A 6,000-nucleotide genomic window follows, 5' to 3' on the forward strand; every position below is an offset into this window, starting at 1 on the left:
TCTCTCTCTCAGATAGATGGATAAATCTTTTTTTAAAAAATACTTAAAAAAAAAACCTGTCTGGGTCTTATACTTTTGGGAGGGTAGGTATTTTTTACTATGACTGTTGATACATTGACATTTACAAATTCATTTTTGCATCAATTTTGGACTATTTTATTTTCTTAGAAATATCCATTTCATTAAAATTTCTTAATTTAATACCATCAAGATTCTTCTGGTACCATTATATAACATTTGTTATGTCCTCTGTTTCAGTGGTAGGACCTATAGCATACATTTGTTTTTTTGCTCTTGTTTTTCTCCACTAACTTTGACGGAAGTTTTAAATTTTTATTGGTCTTTTTTTTTTTAAAGATTTATGTATTTATTTGAGAGAGAGAGAAAAGGAGAGAGAGTGCAAGTGGGGGGAGGGGCGGGGGGAGAGGGAGAGAGAGAATCTCAAGCAGACTCCCTGCTGAGCACAGAGCCAGGTGCGGGGCTCAATCTCACACCCCATGAGAGCATGACCTGAGCAGAAATCACCAGTGGGTTGCTTAACTGACTGAGCCACCCAGGCACCCCAAATTTTTATTGGTCTTTAAAAAAGAAAGGAAAACAACCAATAAATGTTGCATGTAACAGCACGGAGTTCAAGTTCTAGAGTCAGAGACTGACTGTATTTGCATCCTGACACAGGCCTTTACCATGAAACTTGGCATAAATTATTTGATCTCTACCTGCATTTTCCTTGTCTGTAAACTAGAGGTTAATAATTGTACCAAAAATTGTAGGGATATTATGCAGATTAAATCAGTTAATACATGTAAAATGCTTAAAACAGTGCCCGGTATTACTGCTCAGGAAATACTAGCTATTACAGTAGATGTAGGTAACTAGTACCCAGCGTTCCTTCCAGCCTGCTTTTAATGTCATTTTTCTGAAAGCCTAAAACCATATTTTCCAGGTCCATCTGAGGCAGGGTTCTGGATGCATCTCACCCAGCTGCTGCTGCTGCCTGACCCAGTGGTAGAGATGGGCGGGGGGGGGTCTGCAAGAGCAAAGCCTAGTCATGAGTAGCAAAGAAGCAATTCCAATGGTAGCCGCGGAAGCTTCTGATCCAAGATTTCCAATTCCTGTATAAAATCTTCCGATAATTGTGTACTTGAATTCAACCATTCCAGTTGCAGCGTCTGAAATCTCCACCTTCTTGATATGACATGGGTGAAACTGGCAGTCCAGTTCAGCAATCTTCTCCAGCAATTCCTGAAGGCCCGGCCAAAAGCTTTAGTTTCCAGCCCTTCTAATTATGTTGTAGGTATCAGATTCACTGAAGTAAATCTCTTGAAAATAGTTGGAATCGTTTCTGTTTCCTAAAGTTATGTATTTTTGATAGTCCTACTATTTTCTAATTCATTAATTATCTGATTTATCTTTATTCATTCCATTTCCCTATATAGCTGTCCATTGTTATTTTTCTTGGTTCTTGGATATATTTCATTCTTTTCCTTCTTTCCTGCTTATCTTTCTTCCTCTTTTACTCCTTTTCTTGTTAAAGAGTAAATACATCGGAATTTAAATAAAAACTTGAGGGGTGCCTGGCTGGCTCAGTCTGTAGAGCATCTGACTCTTGATCTCCGGGTGGTGAGTTTGAGTCCCACATTGGGTGTAGAGATCACATAAATAAATAAATAAATAAATAGATAGATAGATAGATAGATAGATAGATAGATAGATAGATAGATGATAGATAGATAGATAGATAGATAGATAGATAGATAGATAAATAGATAGGGGTGCCTGGGTGGCTCAGTCGTTAAGCATCTGCCTTCAGCTCAGGTCATGATCCCAGGGTGCTGAGATCGAGCCCCTCATCAGGCTCACTGCTCCACGGGAAGCCTGCTTCTCCCTCTCCCACTCCCCCTGCTTGTGTTCCCTCTCTCGCTGTGTCTCCCTCTGTCAAATAAATAAAATCTTTGAAAAAATAAATAAATAAAAATAAATAAATACATACATACATACCTGAAACTTAAAAAAAAAAAGAGCAAATACATGAACACTATGCATTATTCTCTGCAAATAGTTTTACGTCCAACCCATATTTTGATATGTAGTACTGTTGTTGTTAATATCCAACTCGTATATAATTGCAGGTTTCATTTCTTTTTTTAACCAATGATTCTTTAGCAAAATACTACTTCCAAGCGATTGGATAGTCCCTCTTTTTTGGGGGGTACTTTTTATTTATCTAATTTTATTGCATTATGCTCAGTGAATATGACCTTCTATCTTTCAGAAATCAGTGTGTATTTTTTTCACTCAATATGTAATCAAATTTTATAGATGTTCTTAGGCACTGAGAAATCATATTCTTTGTTTATAGGGTACAAACTGATTTTATTTATATTTTGTATATTTTAAATTGTTTTCTTTTTTTGCCTACTCTAAATTAAATTTTCTCATGTGTATTTCTGCTAATTACTTCTTTTATTCAAATAGCTTTTGCATAATACATTTTAATACACATGATATTTCATTAAGTTACATTGGTGAACGGTCTCCTTTATTTATTATTTGAGAGAGACAGGTGAGGGGAGAGGCAGAGGGAGAGAGAAAGAGAATTTTAAGCAGGCTCCACGCTTAGTGCAGAACCTACCACAGAGCTCCATCTCACGACCCTGAGCTGAAATCTCATAACCTGAGTTGAAATCAAGAGTCGGATGCTTAACTGACTGAGCCATCCAGACGCCCTTCCTTTATTTTTTATAAAATATGTTTAATGCAGGTGGGTTTTTTTTTTCTGAAATGCATTCATTTCTTATAGCAACTATGCTTTCTTTTTGCTTGTGTTTTCCTGCACAATAAACTATAGGCTTATTAAGTCATTTTGTTCCATATATATCTATAAACAGCATATAGTTGAATTTTGGACATAGATATTTATTTACTCAATAATTTGTTTTATCTTCTCTTTCATTTTATTAGATATATACATTATGCTTTTAATTTTATTAGTAATTAACAAGGCTTATTTATAAGAAAAGTTAGTTTTATAAAAATATACAGACATAATTTTTTTTCCTTTATTTTTTTAGGGGAGGTGAGGGATAGAGGGAGAGGGAGGGAGAATCCCAAGCAGGCTCAATGCCCAGCGCAGAGCCCGATGCAGGGCTATATCTCAGGACTCTGAAATCATGACCTGAGCCAAAATCAGGAGTCAGTCATTTAACCAATTGAGCCACCCAGGTGCCCCATACACATTTATCATTTAAAAAATCTAAATAAACAGTTCACAAAAATACAAAGGAGATAGGCAGAATTGATCCCCAAGTCCTGTTGCCCAAAAATAGCCATTACTGAACTCTGGTTAGCATAATTTCACTTTTCTATATTCAGTGATGCGAACAGAATCAAAATGGGGATTAAAGGATTGTACTTGATAAATTATTCAGTTAAAATTTAATTGAACAAGAGGAGAAACTGAAGTGAAGCTGGAGGAATTGGTGAACTTGACATCAGTGTTTCTTTACTACTAATAAGACATTTTTTTAAATTTTCTCTTGAGTTAAGCAAAGTGTTAGGAGGTTGGGCTCATGACTTCATAAGCCACATGTGACTTTGCAGAGTATCCATGGCCTTCTTGTTTGGAAGGGAGTATTGCATTATTCATATTATTAATTATATAATGTCAACATTAATAACATTTACATCTTATTCTGCAGTCAAAATTCTTGACATTTTTCAGTGGTGGCTTTATACCTAAAGGGGTTCAGAGCTCATTATTGTTCCTTTAACCTCAGTTTATTTTTTCTTGAGTTCTGTGATTCTATATTCCTCTTAGTTGACTAAATTTCATTGATATACTTTTTTTCAAAAAGGCCTATAGGCAATGTATCCCCTGAGTTTCTGTATCCTTAAGAATATGTGTCTTTCTCTTTATAGTTGAAGGATAACTGGGCTAGGGATAAATTTTACAGTCACATTTTCTCTCCTTCAGAAATTTATAGACTAGATATCATTCCTCTGTTTTCTGACATTCAAGTACTGCTATGGGGAAACCCAAGGAGAGCCTGATTTTTTTTTTCCACTTTGAATGCTACATGGTTTGCTGCATAGAATTTCCATAGAATACTGTCTTTATTCCTAAAATTTAACAATTTGGATATTTTGGGTGCCATGATACTTTTTGGTGTACTTGTTCTGCATCAGTTTTTCTCTTGGATAAAGTTTGCTCTTTCAATCTGCAAATTCTGGTCTTCATTTCCTGAAAGTACCATGTAATTATTTTTGTTGTTGTTATTTATTTAACTACACTTGTTCTATTTTCTTCCTCAATTTCTATGTCTTCCTCAAATCTATTTACTTCGTTATGCCCATATGTTATCTTTTTTATATCAAATCTAGTTATTGTTATATTGCTATACTTTTTTCATTTTGTATCATGTGATTTTATTAGATTGTACAGTCAGTCTAATTTTTTTCTTTTCTTAAAGATCTGAAAATTGGCCTTTATTTTTGAGATGAACAAATATGTGCAGAGGGAATAAAAGATTTAAAGGATAAACACCAAAATGTTAACTGCATGTTTCTGGGTTTTTCTTTACTGTATTTTTCTAACGTGCCTTTTATCTCTTTCGTTTATTTTCTGAGGTCTTCCATCTCAATATTCCTCTCCTCTAAGGCCTTGAATTGTTATTTTAAACTCTTGACTCTCAAAAAATAAATAAATAAACAAACAAATAAACAAACTCTTGACTCTCTTCTTTGAGTTCTTCCTCAACAGAGAACACTGTTATCTATTGCTGCATAACAATATTACCACAAACTTAGGGGCTTAAAACAACACATACTTGTAATCTCTGTGGGTCAGGTGTCTGAGCACAGCTTAGTTGGATCCTCTGCTTTGAAATCCCACAAAGCTGTGATCAAGGTGTCAGGGTGCTGTTATCTGAGGCTTGACTGGGGAAGGCTCTACTTCCCAACTCAACATGGTTGTTTGCAGAATTTCGTTCCTTGCAGACTGCCAGACTGAGGGCCTCATTTTCTTGATGGCTATTGCAGTTCTTGCTAGCTATTGCAACCCTCCCCTCCTTGCTTTGTGGTCCTTTCCAAATGGCATGAAGCTCACAACATGGTAGCTTGCTTCTTCGAAGTTAGCAAGGGAAGGTGTCTTAAGATGGGTCACAGTCTTACGTAATGTAATCATATATACCATTGACCCTTGAACAACCTGGGTTTGAATCGCACAGACCCATTTACACGTGAATTTTTTTTCAATAAATACAATACTGTAAATGAATTTTCTCTTTCTTATGATTTCCTTAATAACATTTTCTTTTCTCTAGGTTATTCTACTAATATAGTGTATAATACATATAACATACAAAATATATATCAATTGACTCTTCATGTTTCAGTAAGGCTTCCAGTCAACAGTAGGCTATTTATTATTTATTATTTATTCTATTTATGAGCAGTTAAGGAGTCAAAAGTTTATGTGGATTTTTGACTGCACAAGGGGTTGGTGCCTCTAACCTCCATGTCATTCATATGGTCATATACATCCAATCCCATTTACTGAATTCTATTGATTAGAAGCAAATTATGGGTCCTACCTATACTGAAAGAGAAAAAATAATATGAGGGCATAAGCACCAAGAAGCGGGAATCATGGGAACTACCCTAGAATGTGTCTGCCACATTCATGTTGTGTATAATTTCTTGGAGAATGTATGTTTCCTAGGACTGCCATAACAAAGTAACATAAACTAGGTGGCTTGAAAGAAAAATGAATTGGTTCATGTTTCTGGAGACCAGAAGTCTGAAAGGAAGATGTCAGCCGGGCTATGCTCTCTCTGAAGATCTAGAGAAGAGTCCTTCTTTGCCTCTTCCTAGCTTCTGGTAGTTCCCTGATATCCTTTGGCTTGTAGATACATCACTCCAATTTCTGCCTTCGCTTGTAGATACATCACTCCAATTTCTGCCTTCGCTTGTAGATACATCACTCCAATTTCTGCCTTC

The sequence above is a fragment of the Mirounga leonina genome, unplaced genomic scaffold, assembly GCF_011800145.1.
Source record: "Mirounga leonina isolate KUSES-001 unplaced genomic scaffold, KU_Mleo_1.0 Mir_129, whole genome shotgun sequence".
Classification (NCBI taxonomy): Eukaryota; Metazoa; Chordata; class Mammalia; order Carnivora; family Phocidae; genus Mirounga; species Mirounga leonina.